The following is a 24,493-nucleotide window of genomic DNA, read 5'->3' as shown; positions in this document are numbered from 1 at the left end:
GGTTTTTGGTGCAAAGTGACAGTGTTGTGAATTTATTTATTTTTTTTAAATGCATGTGTGAGGATTGGTGAAAATTCTAAAACATGAAATAAGACTTCACTTCATTAATTAATTGACTGATAGCATATGACATTGTTTTAGCAGAAAGTTGTCTAAAAAATGTAATATTTTTAAGTAACATCGCATCTTATTAACAATGAAAGTCTTGGCCATATTATCTTGTTCTGAGTTGGGATGCTAGATCATCAGACCTGACCAACATAAAGCATTTATTTGGAAAAGAATGGTCTTGTTGCAGTAAATATAATAATCTGACCCGTTCAGCTTCCTAGAGGTTGTTGTTGCAGAGAGGAATTTGGTGAGAGGTGCTGGTCAGGTTGCAAACACGTGCACTGGGATGCAAACTGAGTATTTACAGCCCCTGTGAGAAATGTTGTACTATTTTTTTTTTATCTCTAACCTTTAAGTAACTTTGTATAATTATAAAATAATTATCTGATAACTGTGTTTTCTGCTGAAGCTTGGATTAGGAAATCAAAATTCAAGGGAGGGAGGGTAAACTTAGAGGAGGCACCTTGCAAAAATGCCATCCTGCTGAAGCTGGAAAGCTGTTGAGCCCATACTCACTTTTACACTGATGAAACTTCATAGTTAGAAAAGTAAATACACTTTTAAATTGGGTAACTTGTTAGTGCATTAAACCAATTGACACTTCTGGGGATTGCATAATTATAAATTGTTGTGTATGACACACTGCACTGAAATCATTCTAACAAAAGGTCAAAACCAGTTTAGAAAAAAGTTCCAATTTGCTTTCTGAGCTGGTTTCTTAGAATGTAACAGAATACACAACCCTGGAAGAAAGAAAGAAAATTAAATACTGTACAACTCTGCCCAATAGTAGATTATGACACGTGGAATTTATGGATCTCATGACTTGTTCTTTATTGATGAGAAGCTGATCATAGCATTGGAATTAATAAAAGTGCAGTTAAAGCCATTCACAAATGATGCTGCAGCATAAGTGGAAGGAGGCTTTATTGATTTCCAGTGTCAGCTGGGCTTGAGAGAGATATACCATATGTTCAACATATGAAAATAGCAGAAAGAAAAATCAAAAGAAATCTCTCCTACTCTATCAGCTAATAAAGTTTTAAATGTTTGTAAAGAATTGAGTGGGCTCAGTGCAGCACATCCATGTGTATTTCATAATGTCCCATCATTTCAATGAACAGCACAAGTAATCAGCTAAAATATAATAACTACGTTTTTGCTGAAGAATTTATTAAAAACACAGTTTTACCATTTTATCAATGTTTTTCTGGATACTGAGATAGGTATGTTTTCCATAGGCAAAGCAATGAAAATTAATTTTCTATCTGTGCCTCCTCCATGTAACATACCTGCCATGGACACATAACATTACAGTGGGAAAATAATCATAACCAGACTTGGTATGCCTTCATCTTCCAAAATTATTTTCAGAGCATTTTATGTGGCTCTTAAAAGTCTTCTGAACCCTATCATGTCAGGTTCTGGTCATAGGCCAGAGAACCTTTGGTTTCTCACACTCCAAGGTGGGGTGGCAAAAATGCAGGGCTGGGAAATCAGAGATGATATGGAGAGACCCAGGGTGGGGAGCAGGACTTGGGGTTGTTACCTGGGGTGTTAATGTGGGACCTTCAGTCACTAGGAGTGGGTTATATGGAAAACAAAGTTTGTGTTTGTTTGATACCTAACCCTTTGAAGCTGGATGAACATGGGCACTGTTCCATTGATTGCAGCTTTAGGGGAACTCATCTCCTGTAGCTCTTGTTCAGATGAACTCCCACCACACTGCCAGGGGCTCAAATGGCTTTTGCCCTTTGGCTTTTGCTCAGGTGTGGGAGCTCACAGGGTTCAGACCTTTGCCTGGGACATTCACAGGTACATGGATCATGGTGACTCCACTGGGCAGTGCAGGATAAGCTTTGAGAACTTGTACATAGTTTTTTTGAAGCGTTTGAGAATTTTCTGAATCACAAAACTGTTTAATCTTAATAGAAGTGATACAACATAATGTAAGGAAGAGGGTAACCTGGAAAATATATTTTCTGAAACTCACCACTCCTTTCTAGCTGTTTCTTTAAAAACTCTTCCATGGGGGCTTATTGTGTTAGCCTATGTACATTTAGTCTGCTGCTTCTTTTCTGGAGAATGACTTCTGAATATTTGAGATGGTCTGTCCCCCTTTGTCTTCATCAGTTATATCACTGTAGAGAAACAAAAGAACTGGACTTCTCAGCACAGAGATTGTTCATTTACCTCTTACCTCCTCAGCCAAAATTAGTTTTACATTCAACTTTTCTTTATCCATGAAGAGTCTGAGTTTAAGCTAGAACTTCATTTGGTAACTGCCTTGTATCATTTGACCACTAACACAAATTATTACAGATCAGCATTTGAGAATATCTTTTATTTAGTAAATAATATATTTAGTTACTAAAAAACATGACAGTCCTGAAAGTAAAAAGACATAGGAAAGTAAAAAGAGATAGGATAGGCTTTGTACAGTGGCTTTTAATACCAACTTTCTCATTCATTCTGGAAATGCTAAAGGATTTTGTAGTGGGGAACATGCATTTGTTGTGCTATTGTTATTCTAGTTGAAATATGTAAGATTTGAAGGATCACAATTGCATATTTAATCACTTTTATATTTTACAACACAACTATCATGTACTGTAAATTGGGCCAAATATGTATTTTTGCTGTTTCTATTAATGGAATGGACATTTGCAGATACAGAACTCTTGATTTCTATATCCTTTGCAAAATAATGAATTTGCCAAAAAGGTAATAATAAGACCTTTCAAAGAATTTTATCTATTTGTGGAGAAAAAATAAAATAATAAAAAACCTGACAAAATCAAATAAACCCATCCAAACAAAAGACCCAGCAAAACAAAACAAAAAAACCCCAACAACAAAATCCCCAAACAAATCCTTGCAACAGAACTCTGTCACCAGTGCTGAAAAATGTAATTGCCTGAAAATTTCCAAAATTTCATTTCATTAGAAGCTGCAATTTTCAGTGGAAATCAGCTAACTTGAAACATACTGTGGTTGTCAACTTAAACCAAAACAATGTCATCATAAATTCCAAGCAGGCTGTAGAAAAACATATGGTTTAGTAAATACAATAAACCTTCATTGCTGAAATCAAGCACATAAACCAGATCTCCGTCTGAACTGGTAACAAAAATTATAAAGGCAGCCCTTGAATAGTCATCCCCCACTTTAATGAAACAAGTTTCAGTCGAAAACGAAAAGATTAAAGAACCACAACAAAAGTTTCCCAGAGTCATATCATTTATAACTACAACCAGTTTCCAGATGCAGAAATGTTCAGCTGTTTCTGCTGGGAGCTCACAATTCAAACCATGTCTGTCCCTGATCTGCAGAGCTCCTTCAATTTGAGTTTTGTGGGTAGTTCTGCCTCAGTATTAAAGTCCAGTCACCTTTGCTGGGACTGGTTGTGTGCAGAGGAAGTCAAAGTACAGCAACTCACGGAATCCAGACTTTATCCTTCTTCTCAAATTTATATCTTTCAAATGTATCCTTGTCTCTTGCATTTGCTATGCATGAAAATTAACAAAATAGGGTAAAACAACAGCATATAAGCCTCTTAGTTTTATGACAGTAAAATAAAACATTTGACATGCGTTTCAAATTCTATCAGAAAAAGCAAACAACGAAAAAAAAGAAGCAAACCAAAAAAAAAGAAACAAAAACCCCAGGCTGAATTGAGACCTTCATAGTACTTGTCTTGAAGCAAAGGGAACTTGATGCTGACTGCACAACAGTGTCATAATTATTGTTAATGTCTACAAACAAGGGATAAAGAGCATACAATTGGTTGTGCAAGAGTAAGTAAACGGGTCCTTTCTGGACAAACAGGAGTTCCCAAGCTGAGGAACAGCCCTGCCAAACATTCTGTTCTCTCGTGCTTTGAACTTTGGGATATTTGATTGCTCAGTGCCCTCTAATTAACAGCAAGAGATGTGATTGTGTAGGTCAGGAAGACCTCATGCTCCTTGGACTGGGAGATGCAAAGGAAAGAAGCACAGGAGAAGGGAGAGAGAAGAAGAACCTGGGAAAAGGAAAGAAAGCTCCAAGTAACACTAAAGTGTGACTGGGCATGACCAAGATGTGGACAACCTTCTAAGAAGAGAACTGACATCCAGAATACCCAGAAAGTCTTGCTGATACCTCAGCTGCAGTGCCTGGGCACTGGGCTCAGAGATCCAGCCTGTTTAACCTCTGTTGTGGGCTGGAGCACAGAGTGCCACTCTTCAGGAGCAGGCACAATTAAACAAAATATGGCATTTGTTACCATCTGTTGCTTCATGTTCCTAAAGTTGTAAGGCACAGCACAACAAACAGGGTCTAGGTAAGGCTGAAAAATGAGTATTTAACTTTAAATTATTAGTCTTTGCTACTTAATGTCAGACAGCATCTAAGAATGGGTGTGTGCATGCGTGTCTGGGGAGATCTGTACTCAGTATATAACTAAAGAGTTGCTGGCTGACGGCTTTGGTGAGGCTGGTTCTGCTGACACAGAATTTATTTGCCATCTCCTTCATTCCCACAGAGCATTATCCAGGAGCTTGTGCTCGTCTCCAAAGTGTTACCACCTCCACCAGGAATTGTGCCCTGTCCTTGCAGCCTCCCAAAGCAGAGGATTGAATTCCTGCAGGAACGTTAACCCAGCCTGACAAATCCTCCCGTCAGCCTCAACTGGGACTGGCCCAGGGCCAAGCGTTTGGCAGATGGGTTCTGGCAGTGGATTCAACATGAAATCTATTTCTGGGGCTTTTTTTCCTTTTAATATCAAGCACACATTTTTCTCTGCTTTGTGACACGGATTTAAACTGGTAAGTGACATTTGGTAGAACTGCAGAATTCCATGAGAGATATCTCCTTAGAAATGTTTTGGCAGTCATAAAGAAAAGTAAAAATCAGGCTGAGTTGAAAATATCAAGTTGAGTTTAATTCTTAGTTTCTATTTCTCACTCAGTTGTCATGTTAATAAGTAGTCCTTTTGTATTTGGATTTTAGGCACTCCCAAATGATGCTGCAGGTTTGTAAAAGGCACCTGGGTTTTCATTTTATTTTTTGATACTAAAATAATGAAAAAAACACTTCCTTTTCAGGATACCCACTCTTAATTTTCTGTAAACTCCTTGGTGATTCAGAGAGGAAATAGGCTGCCCAGTCACAGGGTATTGTTCTTTTTTTTTTTTGCAGCAATTTCATGTTTCAAGTGATGGAGGAAATGTTTTGTAAAGTTTCACAAATACATAATTTTACCCCTTGACAACAGGAAAGGAAAAGGAGTTTGACTGTCAGGAATGTTATCTGCTCTAAAGAAAATAGCCAACTGATAACTGCTTAAAAATTGGGCAATTAAAGTTGAATGGCCAATAAACAGTTATGGTGCAATATGTTTCATTTTAGGACAATATATAAGCATACAGGAACACTGTCACTTGAGAGATTTATTTACTGTTGTAGCAGAGATAACTGGAAATTAAATCTGTCACTGAAGTTGCTAAGCCATACAATACAAAAGCTGTTTTCATCTAATAAATTGTACAAAACAGAACTAGAATGAAGTTTGAATCTCAACAGGGTCATTTCCTCCAGCACAGTGCTGTGATACTCCTGTTATGGCCCATATTCCCTCCAAGTTTGAAGTCCAAGAGCCCCCAGTATTAAAAGCCCTCCTTATTTCCCACATGGACAATCCAGGTCCACACTCCTGCAATGAGGCAAAGCCTGGGATTTGGGCTGGACACTCTGAGCTCTCACCCCTGCAAGGTGTGAGCACAACTGGAGGCAGGACATTGCTTTTGTAAAATATGGGACAATGCAGATGAAGACACAACAGCAATATGATTTACTTTAAAAAATTACACTTGCTTTATGAAATTAATGATAAAAGAGAATTGGTTTCCCACGTTAAGGATTGGGAAAGGCTGCTCATCTTAGAGCTTTTCTGTTTTCTTCTGAAACCTTTGTCTGGTCAGTTCTATTCCCCCAAAGTGTTTCAGCTGTAATCAAAAACATTTTCTGATGGAGATATATTTATTTGTATATTTTCATTCCAGGTCCACGTTTCACTTCAGGCACTGATTCAGCAGTAGGGGACAGAAGAATCACATTAAACTTTTTAGTCAATTTTTAAACCTTTTTTTTTTGCCTTGATTCGTTCAAAAGTCTCTTGAAGTCCGTTGGGAAACTCCTTCCATTTAAGTTTGGATCATGTTCCTATTTTTTCCCTCATCACCTTAAGGAAACATGATTGAAGCTGATGAAATTGTACCAGAAAATTCATGAGTTAATTCTTTGCCATATAATTTCTAGATATTTTAAACAAACACTTAGAATTTAGACATCCATGTGAATTGCCAGATTGAGTAACTGGATACCAATATAACAATGTCTGGGGTGTTTAAAGTCTCTAGGGAAGGAAATGGAGCTTCTGTTATTTAAGGTATGTGAAATAAGTGGTGCTTCAAAATTTTCCTCCAACTTGAAGTACTAAAACAATGGCTTGAATCTGAGTTTCCCTTCTGTCATGTGTCATCTGCAACCTGGAGACTTTTATTAATGCTGCCTGGAGAGTCTTGCATATTCTTGGCCTAGACTTTTGGAGTGGAGGGAGTCCAATGGAAGGAAACTGGATGAGAAAGCCCCTTGCTGCTAAATTCAGTTTTAAAAATATAAACATTGAATTTAGAGCACCTGGTTCCTTAGACCTGTCATTTGAAAAAAGCCCTTATTTCTGCACTCCTTCGAGGTGGCTCTGGAGAAGGAGCCCCTCAAAGAACCATCAAGGTGGAAGCAGCCAAGCAAACACATTTTGAAGTGCCAGATCTGTCTGGAGTGTCTGTGTTCTGATGAAATCTGGGTGATGAGACCCTTTGCTCCATCCAGTCCTGCCCAATAATCTCAGCTTTGGGTTCATGTACCTGCCTCTCAGGGAGGCACTGGGAGCTCCAGCTGGAGTCAGCAGCAGGGTACAAACAAGCATTTGCACTGTACTGTTAAATAGTACCTTTTAACTAACTCCCTTTCAGATGGGAATTTTCAGAGGATTTAAATAAAATAAAAGTAAGAAGCCGGTAGATGAGCTGACTTGCCAGTTCAGATTTTACCCACTTCCACAGCTCCAAGCACTACTGTAGCACAAGTGTTATTTGACAGGCTGGAAGTTCATCCCTCTGCCCAGTGGATGTTGCTCCCATCCCAGAGTTTGGCTCTGTGCATCACTCCTGGCAGTCTCTGGTCAAGAAGGGCCAAGAGCTGCAATAGCAGAAGGGCTGCAAGTCCAGACTTTTTCCCTGGCAAAGTTCTGTGGGGAAGTTTGGGCAGTGCCTGTCTGTGTTATTCTTTGCTCTAAAACGGTGTTGTCAGTCCTTTATTTTCATCAACACAACAGTCATCCCAAATGTAAAATCCATATTGTCTGTGATTGTCCATGTTATACTTGATGGATGTTTTCCCACAGAGTGCCAGATCCTGGAATTGCTGCCCAGCCCCAGGGAGGGGATCATTCCCAGTGCAAGGTGCCAGGTATTACAGCTGCTTTTTGGGGCCTTTCATGGGGGTTTCTTTTGTTGGTGGAGCTCATGTAGTGTTTTCCATGTCTAGGTGGAGCTGTGGAAATTTGTATTAGGATGAGGTAGAATGCAATACATAAGCAGAATGCAGTTCTAGGCTGCAGATAACTGATGTACCTGAAAGAAACTGTTTTCTCTTACTGCTTAAAAAAGAATGCTTTAAAAAGAGCTTCACTAAAAGGATATATCTCAAATTACCTCGTTGTGGGGGCGGTGGTGGTGGAGATTTTCTGTAAAATGCATGATTTTCCAAGGCAAATACCAGACTCTGAGGGTGACTGACCAGATCCACGTCCATCAGCTCTCATGATATCCAGAGCCTGATGTTTGCACTCTAGCTGGAAGAAATAACTCTTCTTGCCAAATCTACCAAAAAAAAAAGTAGTTAATGCAACATAAAAATCTGATTGGTCCTTGCTGTTATTAATGTAGTTATCCTATGGCTTTCTGGAAATAGGATTGGGGGTTTGTGTGTTTATCAGTAAGGGACAATATTTGCATTGACACTGACTGACAATGTCCTGTTGAGCTTCCCTGAAAAGTTCATTGTGGCATTTATTCACACCTAATTAGAACCTCTTGGGATTAATACATCATTTTATCAAACTAATGCAACCGCAGTATAGAAATATGTAGATTCAATATGATGACAACACGTACCTGGATATGTTAATTAATCTGCCTAAACCGAACATGCCATTTCAAATTTATAATGATCAAGCTTTAAACTCCCTCTGGAATTCTTAGAATATTAATTGGCTATTTTGCTAGTGAATGCTCTCCTTGTTTTTCTAATAGTTGCTTGAAACCCTGCTGACCCTGATGGCAGGTAATGTAAGAGAAAAAGCTGTATTTTATTGCATGTATGGAGTAAATAATACACCATTTAAATATAAATAATTTACTAAGTATAACTAATAATTTAATGTAACTTGGGTGAATTGAAGAAAGAGCTTGTGACATATTTCATCAATTGCTTGTTTATGGAAGGTTCTTTTCTTTACAGTGGAACTTCTTATGCAGGCAAGAAAGCTCCAAAGAACGTTGCTGACAGCTGTGCTGCAGAAATACAGAAGGTTCTGAACTGTTGAAGACACACTTGGAGCTTTTGGACTTAGCCTGTTGTGCCTTTCCATCTTATCCAAAATACTCTTTGTGTGAGAGATTCTCCTCACTCCCCACTCCACTATTGCCCAGTTCTTTTGGCTTGTGTCCCTTGCTTTTTATTCAGATTATATCAATAGATTAGATAACTATGTAGATAATAGTCTTCTTCACAAATATGTTATTTCTTTGCATGTTTTTCTTTTTCTCTCTATTTCTATTTCCCCTCAGCAATATTTCAGTGCATGACCTGTGCTATAACTTTTAATTTTCCTATGCAGTTTTTCAGGTGAGAGCAATTGCTTTGTTAGTGTATTTTTGGGTGCTGCATATAATGTCTTACTAATATGTGCTGAGTGACACCACCAATATACCAACATTTTCAACATATTAGAGCAGCAAAAATACACAGATACATTTCACCCTGTTTTCTAGACTGCTACTTGTTGGTGCAGTGCATCATCTCCCATTACCAAAGGATGGCTCCTTCATTCCAGTTTGAAAGTTCAACTTTCTTCAAATGTTATAAGAATAAAAAGCTTTTTCCTTATTTGTACTGTATCCTTTGGTGTCAATGCACAAGGTTTGAGTGCTATGAAGTGTAATTTTTCTGATTGCTCAGTCTCTGAAAAAACGTCTTTAACACTCTTCAGCTATAAATTTAGGCACTTTTTCTATGATGTAAGCACATTTCATTTAATTTGTATTTTCTGGAGTGCATATAGAACAGTGATGTGGAGTTAGGAAAAGTATGTGATGAAGCCCATTCTGTCAGCCTGTCTATTTTTCCATATCAGATGGCAGTGAAATATCTGTGGCAAAGCCCCCCCCATTACATCTGGACAGGGTTTTAATTTTGTTTGATGGGGAGCAGTGAGCAAATATGGAAGAAACACTGGTAGAAATAAGCAGGAAGGGGCAAAATTTTGGTTTCATTGTTGTTGTAAGTTCATGTGAAAGCTTTTCAGCTCAGTAGACTTGCTCTGAATTTGCAGTGAGGTACCTGAAAACTGAATTAATCCCTGGAAATCTGTCTGTTCTCTGATGCTTTAAGTTGTGGTCTAGAGATGCTTGTTTTTTTAACTGAAACACAAGAAGCACAATTTAATTGCAATTGTATGCACAAAGAGCAATAATTTTCCTCCTGACTGACAGGTTCTAAATGGTTGTCACTTGCAAAGTACATAACTATCACTTTCAGGTGGTTTTGTGTGAGTTATGTGAGCGTTGCAGTTTCTTGTGAAAGTTACAGAAAAAATGTTATTTGCCTTGAAAAAAAGAACAGCCCTTGGTTCTGTCAGGGTGAGGAAGGGACAGGAACAATGTCACACTGCTGAGCTCAATTTATTGAGTGAACCAAGCCAGGGACAGGGGAAACCAAGGAGAGCTTTTCACATCACAGACACACATGAAAATATTTCTAATTAATTCTTCCTGCTGCCCTCAAATTGCATCCAAAATACACTGTACCAGCACACTTTATTCAAGGCTCTATTCCCCAAGACCAGTCAGATACCTTGGTTAATAAACCTGTGAATATGCTGTACTTCTGCAAAACTCTGCTGTGAGCTGGTTATTTTAAAGAATGAAAGTTCATGTTGATATTGTGTGAAGAATGATAATTAAACTCCTCAACTCCTTTCTAGGGTCTCTGGCTGGAAAATAAAAAGGAATGCAGGAAACTTCTTGATGCTTTCCACCTTCAAATTTTAACATGGACAATATTTTTTTTTCTGCTTTGAAGTCTTTGAAAGAAATGTAGAGAGACAAAGCAGAAGCCACATAGTAATTATTGGGAAATAATAGAAGATGACTTGTAAGATTTTTGTCCCATTCTGTGGTTCTTTGCTCAGGTTGTATGAAAACAGTTGGGAAATGGCAGAGTAAATTGAGGTCCTGGAACAGTGGATTAAAACCTGTGCAAGTAATTCTCCTGATGTGAACAATCACTTTGACTTTATTCAGTCAAATAATGAGCCTATTTTAAAATTCACTGAAAGAAATGGGAATCTTAGGGCTCCCAGCATTAGGCTAAAAATAACTGTCAGTGTCAAAAAGAAAGTTGAGAAAAATTGCTTTTCTGTGTTACAAACACGAGGCTTTTGGGAAGAAAAATTTTGTAGTGCATTGTTGTGAAAGTTTTAGTTTTCTGAGATTAGATGTCAACCAGGATGGGACCTCGTTTTTATTCCTTATTTGATCTTGTAGGTAATCCAGAGAGCAGGAGCTCAGTTTTGGGTGTTGTAGATGTGTTGGCAGAGCCCCTGTTTTGAACAGGTCATTAGCAGGGTAAGACACACAAAAGAAGGTGTTCTCTCCATTTCATGTGCAGAACAGGGGCAAGGAAGAAGGAGTTCAAGCCAGAATTTCAGCCATGATGCCAAAATGATATAAGTTCTAATTTTCTGGGATCCTTCATATGTCAGACCAGCAGACAGTCATTTTTCAATTCACAGGAGTTTTAAAAGCCCTGGTTTTTCCTTGATTGGAAGGAAACTGCTTGTTAAGTAGAGAAAACTTGAGTTATCCCTCAGCTTCAAAGGCTTGGTATTAACTGACCAAACTTAGATTACAGAACTTTCTACATACTTTTCCCATTGTCAGTGGTCTTCTGATAAAAGGGAAACAAGTAAGTCTTGCAGTGCCACAGAGACTGGAACAGTATTTCCTCAGAATAAATGTAAATATTGGTGCTGTAGCTGTTGTTTCCTGGTTTTAGGGTGTGCCATCAGAATGACAGCAGGATATTTACCCAACAGACACATCAGTCACCCTTCAGCAAGTGTATTATGGGAGAGCTTGCAGGTGCCAAAGCTCCTTTGGATGGGAAGTTCTTGCCCTTTTGTGGTGTTTGTTTTGGAAAGAGTTCTTTGCTTTCACCCAAGGCTGAGATAAACCTGCTTTTGTTCCTCGTGAAAAGGAGATGCTCATGTTCAAACAAGGCACAGTTATTGATTTAGGTTTGTGTGAAATATGAGCAGGAAGGGGTGAAAAGAACTTCCCCTTTCCCTGAGGCATTCCAGGCTGGCAGCAGGTAAAGCAGCAATTGAGCTGTGACACGGTGGCTTAGTGGGATTTAAAGCCTCTGCCCTCCCCTTTCTTGTCTTGGGCCCCTTTTTGCTCCAGACAAGCAAACAGATCCCCCTGGGCAGTGCCAGGAACAGCTCTGGGCACTGGGGGCTGCTCAGCTCCTGCTTCACTGCAGCTTTGGAACAGGGAAAAACAGGAGGACGCTCCATGAGGGACTTTATTCATTCAGCCACTCTGGTCAGAGAACAAAAGAAACCTGCTTTTTGTCTAATAAAGACTGAAGGGAAGAAAGAGACAATGCCACTGTTAGAATTCTCTCACTAATTGCCCAGAAAGTGAGAGAAAACCCCAGACAGCCACAGTTAAGGGGAAAAAAAACCTCTCAGGAAGCTAATGAGGAGATAGAAAAATATTTTCTAATCATGCTCACTGAAGGAATCTGGCCCTCTGACATCTCCCAGTGTCTCTTGTATTATAAGGGAGAGTTGAGGGACAGCTTCATAGAAAGGAAACTGTTCTGTAATTGTATTTATTGAAAAAGTAAATACACTCCTGCACAGCAGAGGATGTTAGACAGGACGACATTCATCATACTGTGATACTTTGTCTTTTCTACTGTAATATTAGTTCCCTCCTTATATTTGAAGGGGAAAATTCAAGCAATATTACAATATATTACAACTTCCACCATTCCTGCAATGGCACCTGCTGAATACTTGGGAAGAGACTTTCCCAATAAATGAGAACTCCTAAACGAGTTATACCAACATTTTGCTTTGGGGAAATGAATGTAATAAGAGCAATAAAATAACCTCAGATACACTTTGGGAGGCTGATATCAGCAATATTCAGTTTTTATACAACAGTGAAGAACAGCCTGGTTTCCAACCACTCCCCCTGTGCTCAGTGTGTGGGGATGGAGCTGCAGCAGCTCAAAGCTCTGCTCTTCTTCTCCCTGTCCTGCTCCAGCTGCTGTTCCACTCCAGTCACTTTGTGTGGGCTTCTGGATTGGTGTAAAGAAAACTAAGAAAGACAAACAGAGAAGAATGTCATCAATCTCAGCCCCCAGATCCAGCTGAAGGTAGTGGAGGTCACCCAGGGTATCAGTGGGGACTGGCAGGGGCAGATCTGAAGTAGCTGGTGTGAGCAGGGAGCTCTCCAGGCCTGCATCACCCAGGATTAACTAATCAGGGAGTCAATATTTGTTTATTTGGAATATCAAACACTTCTAAGGTTGGATCAAAATTCTGGCTTGTGTTACATCCCTTTGATCTCCTTCTCTAGGGAAATGCTGTCTTCTACATTCAGCATTTTAACTAAGCACACGTATCTTTTCACTTTAGCACCAGTAAACATCTCTTCAAAACTACAGCCTGATTTCTCAGCAGTTGCATAACAGGATGCCACACTAATGCAGAGAAAACATTGTTTGTTACGTAAGCAGATATAAAAATTCACAGGTTGGTCCAATAAGTGCAAGCAGCACTTTGTGACATCCCTAAAACACAGTTGGTTCAGAAATGGGAAAAACATTGTTTGTAATTTCTTACCTTTCTTTAATTTCAGCATAGTATAAGCGGGTGAATTTTGTTCATTATAAAATTCCTGCTTCTGCTATAGTGTTTATTTAGGTTTAATATCTGAGCCTGACTGTTTGATGAAGGCAAAGTGAACAAATTGATTACCTTTGTTTATTCTGAATCGCTTGAAACCTTTTTCAACGATTTTTTCGTTAGAAACATGAAGCTTGATATATGCAATTTATACCTGATTTTGGTGATAGCAGCAATGGGCACATGAGCACAGATATCACACTCAGATAGGCACACATGTGGTGGTGATGAATGTGGTGAAGCAGAGCTATGTGATAAATTGTGTACCCATGTGATGAGCTGATGGATTGTGCACCTTTGACTTCCTCACCTGCCCCCTGCCTGTGAATCCATCTCTGCCAGGGCTCCTCTGGCACTTCAAACCTTGGAGCAGGTTCACACAGCTGCCATTACAATCAAAAGAATTTGGGCTTCCTTCAGAGTGCTCCTTTCCCCCTGCACTGGAGGGAACATTTCATGCCCACTCACACCCCCAGCAGAGGAGAGGAACAGTCAGTGCAGGGACTGGTTAGGTGTGAAAATGTCACATCTAAATGTGGTTAATGTGTGAGTCCTCAGGGTTACAAACTAAAGTCTCAGGCACCAGAAGGGAACAATTCCCAGCTTCCTAATGTAACCAGGACCATTCTAATTAGACAATCACTGTGATTTTCAATCATGATATGGATAAAAAACGTTTTATAAAAGGACTAAAAGGACTACTAGAATAGTCAGCATTCTACAGACAGGAAAATTCAAACTATAATGCCAATGAGTGTATTTTGAAAGTCCTTCCAATTAATGTCTTGAAGGTTTTCTGTAACACCACAATATTGTGTGTTCTGTAGCCATTATGTGCAAGATTTTGTTTGCAACTGAATGTCCTGGATTTCTGATTTTGTAGTGGGACACCCATATTGAACTTGGATTTGTGGTTATATCACAGAAATCTACACGTTTCTCCAAAGGAAATGTGTAGTTTATGTTAATAAATAAGTGTCAGTTACCAGAATAACCATTATGGTTTTTATGAGATCACAGCAATTCCTGTGCTTGGATGGAGGTAAGTAAACATTTGCCAGTGATTTTGCTTGAAATGTAAGAGCAGATTAAGATAAAGAACAAACCTTTCACTGCATTTGCAGCCTAATTTTCATGTAACTCACTCTATTTACTACTTTCTCATATTGCATCTCTGACTCCCACTTTGAAAGGTAACAAGAACAGACTAGCTGCATATAACATTTCCAAACCTTTCTTTCACCACCAAACCCTGTTTTAGTGTGGACATTCTCTCCTCATTATTATGTTTTTAAAAGCTGTATGAAGTGGGTTTGAGGAGTGTCTACAGATGCCTGCATATTCTGTCCAGCTGAAATTTGCTCCATTTTAAATCATTATGTGCCAAAGGACTTCTTGGCTAGAGAGAGAAAAAATCCTTGTTTTTAATAAATGATAAGGACCATATAGTTTACATGGCAATACGTGTATTTATACAGATAAAACTGTATAAAAGCTTTTTGCAATGTACTTGGCACTAGCCTTATAAAAAATAGTTCTTCCTTACTCTAACTGTAAACATTCTTCCAAAATTAAATTTTCTGTTATTGGGCAATAATCTTCTTGGAAAATGTGATGACTTGTAAGAACAACAAGTCCATGCACTTTTCATTCTCATACTTTATCTGTATTCCCAGAAACAGATACTGTCTAAAAACGGGCCAATTTAAAACCCACCAATAGATACTTATTTTTAGCTTTGCCTAACTTTTTGTGATTTTAATTTCTAGATATGAATTCATCTCAACATAATGTTTTGTGTGCAGCACATGCACAGCACACACTGCAGCAGATGTCTGCAGGGCAGGAGTTACTGACTCTGGCTGGAGAAATTCCATGTGGTTAAAAAAAAAAGAGACTCAAATTTTGTAGTTTTCCTTCCAGTAGCAAGAACTCTTTGTTGCACTCCATGGCCAGTCCCACATAAATATGGGAAAAATAGCAATTGCAGCTGGGCTGAGCTTCCAGCTGAATGGCTCAGCCAGCTGCAAAGTCACCACCTCAGCTGCTTTCCAGGGTCTCCTGGATGACTCTGACTCTTGTCTGCAGAATGTTTCCTAATCCTTTAAACCACAAAATATTTTAAAAAACACCCCAAACACCAATATATCAGCACTGGATGAATACCTTGTTTGTTATGTAAAATAGTTGTTATCTAATGTGTCTTGACATAAATAGGATTCTTGCAGACCTGGTGTGAAAAGAATTTCTGTAGAATAACAATATTAAGCATGCCATAGGATTGCAGTGCAATAATTCCAGTGTGTCCTACAATTGGTCTGGTAAATAATTAAAAAGAAAAGATGCAGTAACAATAAGGTTAAAAAATCAGGAAGTTAAAATCTGTAGTTCCATGAACTGACTGTGCAGTGACCTTCACAATTCTAACTGGAATCAAATGTCTTCCTGCTCTGGTTTATCCACATGCAGTGACTTTTGGAGCAATAATGTAGAAGCACTTGTGTACTTCCTAATTAAAGAAATGTGGGAAGAATATAATTGCTTGATTCTATGCAAGAAACTCACAGTTGAGGCCACCAGGAAATGCTCAGGTCATGACTCTGTTTGTTCTACTTTCATTTAAATAAGATACAGTGAAGGAGCTCATGGGCTGCAGGATTGGACCTCTGGTCTGATATTGCATGTCAGGAAAGTAGGTACAGTGTGAGAAAACCAGAAAAAGATTTCTCAAGATTTAATTTTAGGGGTTTAAGATTCATGGCTTTTGTGTTATTTCAAATGGATCAGTGTTAGTGTTCAATCTGAGAGAAAAAGAGGATTATGTACAGTCCAAAAAAATGGACCTCCTCAGCTTGCCATTGTGCAGAATTGATTCTCAGCAAAACCTGTGCCCCACTGAAGTCCAGAGCATTCCCAGTCCAGAGCATTCCCAGCCCAGAGCTGTGGGTTTGAGGTTTTCCACAGTATTTTGGGATGTTCAGACACAGCTACTGCACTCCAGTCTGTTACCTTAAAGACAGAGAGAGGGTGCACCATATGGTATCCCAAAGGATGTACAACTTCGGAATCTAAATAACTATTTAGAAGCTTTTACTTTAGTATAAATTAATTTATGATACCTGTACATAGAGTTCTGAATAAGTACTTTGCAGTGCTGTAAACTTCAGCAATAAATTCAGCATCATTTGGGGTACCATGAGACACGATAAGATTATTTTAGAAGAGCTGGAAAATGAGAATGTTGGAATTGTAAAATCAAAAGAAGGTCAGTTCTTTCAATTTTTTGAGCTTTGAGTTAGGCTTTCAACTCCCATTATTATTAGCAGATCTGAGAAGCTGAATCCAGCCTCATCTCATTTACTGTGCACAGTCCTGGGAAAATGCTGTGATAACCTTGCTTCTTTAGTCTCTACTTTATTTTTTTTTTATTTTAATCCTATAGAAATAGAAAGAAATCAAGATGAAATAGTAAGATTTTTATCAGTGTTGATTTTGCAGGTCCATTTGCTGTCCCAAGCAATTTGAAATATTGCTGTCAAAATGCAAGTTATGTTTAATAAAGGTTAATGCAAATTTGTGTATCCTTCTGCTAAAATATTAAATACAGCAAAACTGAATGGTGCAACAACCAGTGAATGGACCCTGAACTGCACGTGAAGTTAATGATGGTTCTTGTCTCAAATGCACTTTGCAGTATAAGACAGCAGTGATGGTACATTAATTTTGGAGAGTAAGAGAAAGGTTCTGGAACAGTGGGAAATGTTTAATTGCATGTGTATGAAAAGCAAATTTCGCCATGAAGTCATGGACCCTGCAGAAATAATTGACAGTTTGAACTGTCACTTCACAAAATCCTTGTCAGAGGATTATAGCCTTACATGCTTATGGGCAACAAAGAGAAGTTAAGCTCTGGTTAAAGTGAGGAAACACACACAAAAAGGCACAGCTTTTATTATTAAGAGCAAAAGTAATTTAGGCTTTTATTTTTTCCTTTCTCCTGAGAGCCATCTCTCTAAAAGGAAAAAATCTTTTGTGTAAGGATACAGATAAAATTTCAGTAGAAATAACCTGAAAACTGACCAAGTCACATCCATCAAAGGACTGGACACTGCAGGATACAACCAAAATAAACAAAATAGCAATTTGTAAAGGTAACAGCCTGTTACCTGTAAATTATCATAATGATGCACTCAGTGTATATATGACAAATGCAAATAGTGACAAATAAAGTGGTTGGTATTTCAGCAAAACCCTCTGAATTCAGGAAACATTGAGAATTGAGGAGACAACTGAGGAATTGTGGGAAACATTGCTTTTCTCTCCTATAGGTAAAAGAAAATTGGTGATCAGGGTCTAAAAAAACCTCACAGTCTCTCGCCCATGCTTGAAGACTGTTGGCATTTAAGAGTCCTCTGGAATAAGCATTCTGTCCTTTGAGAAATATATCTTATCTACAGCACTCCATCTTCTTCTCATGCCTTTTTTAAGCCTCTGTCTGACTGAGTGCCCTGTGTTTGGGTTGGCTTTGGGTGGTGTTGAGTGCATGGTACCTCAGTTCCCAATCACTCCTGGAAAAAGGTACATTTTATAGTCACATCTCAGCCTTGTATATGACAACAGGAAAATTAAAAACATCCTTTTCTTGTGCATGGAAACAGGAGCAGACCCAGGAGCAGTGGTAGGTGTTGCTAATAGGCCAACAGTAACACAGATACACTGAGGCTCAAAGGAATGTCAGGCCACCTAATTAACCCCCCTTCACTCTCCAGATTTGAAGCAAAAGGTAAAATTAACAAAAGATTTAGGGCAGGTAAGCCCTATTAGTCTCCTGGTATAGGTCAGGTAGGGCTGACTAATTGTGAGAAATGCACTTTAATTGCTGTCAGTCGAGTTGGAGAACTTTGTGATAAACCAACTTTGGTTTTTTTTGGCTTCCATGCTTTAGTGGCAGCTCTTGTAGCAGCAGCTGCCATCACTGGCCCTTGTGCAGTCAGGCATTTCTGCTTCTGGGTGAACTGAAGAGTTTAAAAGCAGCAGAGTGGCAGTGAGCAATACCATGGGCAGAGCCACTGGATGGCTGGAAAGGAAAGCTTCACAACCCTCCTGGTTCTGCAGGCAGGCCCCTGTTTCAGACAGGAGGAGGAGTTGCTGGTCCAGGATGCAAACACTGAAGAGTTGCTTCCCCCCAGGTAGCCATGGAAGTGCTGGTTTTTCACTCCCCGTTGCCACTGGAAAGACAAAGGAGCAGCTGCAGGTGGAGCTGATGTGGGACATGGGCTGAAGAGATGCAAGAGCTGCACCCCAAACCTGGCAGGCTGTATGTCAGGAAATATTTAATTAAGAGGTGTGTTAAGTGGGGTTAAGCAGGCACAAGTGGGGATAGATCTGATCTGATGAGGGAGACCAACAGCAGCAACAGAAATCAAGGAATTGGTGTGGGCTGAGACTCGTGGCCAGCACATCTTGTTAAGTGGTGCAGCTGTTTGCTGTTGGCTTTACGCTGTGGTTACCATTTGTTGTGATTCTCCTTTAAGTAGCAAACAAAGAAATTAGATAATTAGATTTTAAATACAGGGGTTTTTTGGAGAGGATCCTGGATGTGTTGAAAGGATCCTAAAGGTGCTGTCGGGCTCGTGTGCTGCGTCCCCAAGCAGGTACAGCAGTCTGGTTTTATTTGTGCTTTATATATGTTATAGAAGGGAGAAAGACTGACAAAAGAATGCACGTGTGTATATATATATATGAAACTAATTCTGTGGTTTGGATACAAGTCAGCTAAGTGGTGAATGTTTCTGGTCTGGTTTGCTTTGCTGGTCTGTCCAGTGCCTGTGTGGTGACTGTCCTGGAGGGCTGACTCTGGAACCTGCTGGGAATTCCCTGTCTGGAGGAAGCCACTGCTGTTTTGTATTTAATTCAGGTGCAGCTTGTCCTTGCTGGAGATAGGCTCTGGTTCCTTTTTCTGCTTGGTCCTGGTTTGTCCCCTCAGTCTTAAATATGGAAATACATGTTTTTTGTTGAAAAGGACAAGCTTAATACTTTACTGGTTTAGTAGCCATGTCATCATTTTATTGCTAAGAAAATGACTTTCATGTTTCTGCAGAAGGTGAGATGCTAAACGTGAACACAGAACTATTTTTTCTTTTTCCTGCATGTATCTTACTGAGAAAACTTCTCTTCTTTTGGTGCTATTTTGACTACTGTGTGTGTAAAAATACCTGACAGCAAATAAGCTGATTGTGTGATAGTTTGTCTCAGCAAACAGAACCAAAATCTTCCTGTTTTGTTGGGGAAACTTTGTGGTTGTTTAGAACCAATTAAAAGTATCTTGTGTTTTTTATCTTATGAGTTAATATATTTTTAGTAGCTTACGTTCTCAGGTTTTGACAATAGCTAGTTACTGGTCAGCTGTATATAAACATTGAGATTGCTGTTAAACAACTTTTGTTGCCTTGAAATACGATAAGCAAGTGAAGTTATGAAATCGAGGTACCTGAAATAAGGCACTGTACAGATATTTTACTGCTATTCTGGCAACATACAAGTCATACTTGTCTCAGGAAATATTTCAAAGTGAAACTTAAACTCCTTAAAAGGAAGGTAAGTTAAGCATGGGCTGTGAAGGGTGTGGAAGTCTTACTTTGTTTAAGAATTATCCCAGTTCTAAAGTAGAACACATTTCATGTGATTAGAGAAGAATGATAAAGTACAAAAGTCTTTCTTCCAATGGTATTTTTGCTCTTATTACCTATGGAATCATATCAGTTACCTTTTTTGGAAGTATGTTAGATAAAAATTATGAGGTTTTTATTTACTTACAGTTCTATTCCTCCCAAGTGAGTGTAACACTCTGCAGGAATAGGTTTATTGTCAGGTTCTAATTTAATCACATAATACATCAATTTATCCCTAGAGTTGTCGAAATAAAACAAATTTAGAAAGACATTTTTGCCCTGAATATTCTATTAAACCTGTCTCCTGGCTTTATTGCTGAAAAACGTCTCTCAGGCAGACAGTTAAAAATGCAGGTATTCATTTTATTTTCATTTAGACTTAAAAGTGCACATTCTGTCCATGAGTGGAGTGTTACTTCAGCAGCTCACAGTGATAGGCTGATTCTGTGGAACTTGAAAATGTCAACCATAATGGAAAAAAGGAAACTCAAAAAAGAGAGAGTTGACCAGAGGTGCTGGGAGGGGTCTTGGGCTCTGCAGGTTCTCCCAGAGCAGCCAGAGCTGAGGCAGGAGCTGTCCTGTCCCCTGGCTGCTGTTCAGCAGCCACAAACCTCCAGATAAACAGCAGAATGCCCAGAATGCCACTGCTTTTTGCCAGCATAAGATAACAGTTTTTTATTACTGGAGCTCTGCTGGAATGCTTTTCTTTCCTTCTTCCTTAGCAGCCTAAAATGTTACAGGATCTAGTTTAAAACTTATTAAAGTTGTGCAGTGGGGGATATACCACCTGTGTCTGCCTGCTTCTTCTGGCAGAGCCTTTCTCACTCAGCTCTTCAAAAGGTTCAAAAATACCTGGTTTTTTTTTCCTCTCTTGTTGCTTGTCAATCAGAGGCAAGAAGGATTAGTAAACAGTAACTTCTGCCATCAAAATTAGAATTTGAATCTCACATTGGTTGCTAAAGTAAGTTTTCAAATCTGTGTTTTGAGTAGTAGCAAGTTTCTCGGTAATTAAATCTGCGGTAATACAAGAAAATACTTCAAACTGTTATAAACTTCTGTAACTTTGCAGTAAATACCTTCATTACCTGATGTCAGTAGGAAGTCAGTCTGCATTACAGTAAATAATGATCTCTTGCTCCAGCTGGACTCTATTTGGCATGTGAATAGTTTGCCAGCCAGTTGGAGCAGGGAGGAGCCTTGGGGAGCTGTTCTTCCCTGTGGGTGTGACTGTGCTTGTCATGCCCTGTTTGCCTCTGAAACAAAACCCCTCTGCTTTGCACAAGAACTGGGAGAGGGGGATTTCACAAAGGCCAATCCATTTATAGTCCAAATGTGTGCTCAGTGCAGGTTACAAGGGCTGAAAACTTGGCCCCAATGTGACACTTGAGCCTTTTCTCTCTGGAGCACAGATGGTCAGTCTGCTGAGCTGGGCTGGAACCACAATTCTGGGGTCAGGCAGGAAGGAAGTTAATCCCTGACACTAGTTTTGGAGAAAGAAGGACAATATCTGCCTTGATTAGTGACAATGTGGAGATTTAAGGAAAAGCTGACACTCTGGGGAGTGCTGTTTACCCTCTAAAATGCTGACACAGAGATGTTTAGGTACCATGCAACACTTGCTCATCTTGTTACTAATGCAGCTGTTTGAATAGCATTAATCAAATATTGCCTGAAAATTCTTTAGGTCTTTCACAAACTAGTTAAAGCAAACATTATGGAATGGAAATGATATTGTACAAATACTTTATTGCTCATCAGTGTAATTTACATGGCCTAGTTTGTATTCATTTCAAAAAACATGATCTTTTACTTTCAGCAACCTTGGCTACTTATGAGGTCTTTCAGGCTTGGAGGGCATCTCTATAAATGTAATTTACTCATTTGTCTGATTGCAAACCAATGAAGACAGCAGGGTAATGCTATTGATCACTCAAAACCTGTGTTTAAGGACTGTGTTTAAATTAAATAGTCTTTCCTCTCTAAGACAATTCTTGTGTCTGGTATTGAGTGAATATATGAGCAGGTAGAGAAGATGTGCAATGGTTTCACTGGTGTAGGCATGGACATGGTGTGAATTTTGTTTTCTTTCCAGTTCTTGTAACTGTAATTTGTGAGGCTATAAAAATTTGTTCTAAATTAGATGAGTAGTGTATAGTCAACAGTTCCCTGACTCAAAATTCAGCCTGGACTGAGCATGGGGTGTAACATCAATTTGCAGAGAGAGGTTTTAAAATGTGTGGTTAAGCTTGCTGACCTTTGTGTTTGCAACTGTAAAATCTTTTCCTGCCTTCAATACACACACATTAAATAATAGAATACATACTATTAACCAAAACAGATGGACAAGAATTGAACAGACTTATTCTGATATGTTTTATCCCTTCCAAATAAGCTTTGAATTGACTTGCCAAACAATTTTTGGGGGTGTGTTCAGCAAATTGAAATTAGGTTTCCATCTACTTCCAATACTGTATTTTTTCTCCCTCTTCTTCATTGGGAAGCTGCTGCACTAAACTGAAGACACATTTAGGAGCTGCCATTCTATAATTGCTGTAAGAGAAGACTGTTGCAATAACATTGTTTATATTAAGAACTAGGGTGCATATGTGAAATAGTTAAAATTCATTGTAGATACAGCAAGTTACGTATTTAGTAATTCTTGCACAGAGATATGGTTTGGATACACATATGGTAGTGTAGACAGAGCAGCCTGTTCAGTAGATTTTTATCATCCATCTCCTCTCTTTATTCCTCTAAATGGAGCAAATGTTCCCTTACCTGGCAGGTAACATTCAGTGGCTTCACCACTTTTATCAAGTTAGGAAAACAAGATGCTGTTAGTTGAATTTTACAGTATGTGCACATAACCTGCTTTTCTGTTAATTTGGGACAGGAAAGGTAATCAGAATTCAAATCTGCCAAAACTCACTGTTGGGACTTGCACTTAAAAGCCCTGAAACTTCCACACACCTCTACAGTTCTGCCTTTAAAATGGTTGGCAAGTTTAATCACCAACTAGAACTGATTTTGCAGCTCAGATGGGACCAACCCGCGGCTGCAGGTTCCTCTCAGATCTCCCTGGGAAGGAGCCTCTGCAGCTCTGAGTTTTAGCAGGGTGGAAAAGACCCAAGCGTGTCTGAAGTAGAAGTCTCCAAGCTGTTCTGTCCTAAGTGCATGTAATTCAAATAGTTCAATTGGAAATAAACTGCTGGGGTTAGCTCAGTTCCTCAGTCTCTGCAATCTGTGGCACTAACAGAATTATCAGATGTGTTGATCTGTTTATAGCAACAAAGTAGATTTCCCGTAAGGTCTCGTTCTGTGCTTGTGCCATGGTTTCAGCAAGGCCCAAAATCCAATTCTGATTCCTAGCCCCCCTCCCACATCTCAACCCCATGTGAGATGGGTTTTCCAGACAAAAACACGAGACTCAATATGGGGGAAGGAATATATTACAAAGACTATACACATAAATAAATACTATAATACACTGCATATAATCTTAACTTTATATCTATCTCTACCATGACAGTAATATTTACAATGGGCCAAATCTCTTCTCCCTCCAAATAAAAGTCCAGGAGAGAAGAAGAAGAAAAGACCCCTTCCAGTCTGTGAGCAGCAGGTCTTCCTCTCTAGGCAGCAGGCTCTCTTCTTCTCTTCCACCAGAAACAGTTGCTGGCTCTCTGCCAGCACACACGAGGGAGGTTTCCAAGTCTCTCTCGGCCCCCGTCTCCAAACAAGGGGTCTTTCCATGGGCTGCGTAACCCCAGACACGGCCGCTACACCATGGTCATATCACGAAGCACCGGGGTCTCCGTGACGGTCTGGTATCCTCAGGGGAAATCAAGCCCCTGTGCAGAGCTCCCATGCTCTGCCTCAAAGATGGCTGCCAGCTTCTCTGAAGCTGGAGCAGGGGGGGCCAAGGTCACCCCACACACACACACATTCCTTCGGCCGTCCTGGCTTATCTCTCAGGAGGCCATGAGCTTCCTAGCTCCTCTCAGCAGTGCATACTGCACTTTAGGACTCCTCTTAGTCCACCACCCCCTCCTCTTTCTCGGAGGGGTCTCTAGCGAGTTTGGGGGTTTTGGTTTATCCAGTTCTTACCCCGCGAAACTCTGTTCCTGCTGCTGGCTTGGTTCTCTTGTCCTGTTGCTGCTTTTCCTTCTCCTCAGACACCTCTGTGTCTGCCTTAGCTGCATACCGGCTTGTGTTGCTCCTTTTGGTCCTTATCAGTTGGCTCTTTGCCACTGCTCTTCGGACGCTGCTGTCTCCGCTGCTGCTCCGTCGCTGCTCCCAGCGTCTCCCACTTCTACTTACAGGGGAGAAAACTCCCCCAGCTCCTAGCTACAGGCACTCAGTCCAGCTAACACTGTTCCAAGTCCCTGCAGCCCCCCAACTGGGGGCT

General features: G+C 39.7%; 1 long non-coding RNA gene across 1 annotated transcript in view; it reads left to right on the top strand.

Annotated features, from left to right (window-relative positions):
- LOC113967618 overlaps nucleotides 1-6,981 on the top strand; it is a 62,303-nt gene extending 55,322 nt beyond the window's left edge. Inside the window, exons 5-6 of the long non-coding RNA XR_003534244.1 lie at nucleotides 5,196-5,264; nucleotides 6,845-6,981. This is a non-coding gene — a long non-coding RNA (uncharacterized LOC113967618). The remainder of the gene's footprint in view (nucleotides 1-5,195; nucleotides 5,265-6,844) is intronic.
- Nucleotides 6,982-24,493: the final 17,512 nt, after the last annotated feature.

Source organism: Neopelma chrysocephalum, unplaced genomic scaffold (genome assembly GCF_003984885.1).
Source record: "Neopelma chrysocephalum unplaced genomic scaffold, ASM398488v2 Primary Assembly neopelma1_64, whole genome shotgun sequence".
NCBI classification, from domain to species: Eukaryota; Metazoa; Chordata; class Aves; order Passeriformes; family Pipridae; genus Neopelma; species Neopelma chrysocephalum.
Note: the sequence above shows the minus strand (reverse complement) of the source record. Positions and strands in the feature narration are given on the sequence as shown.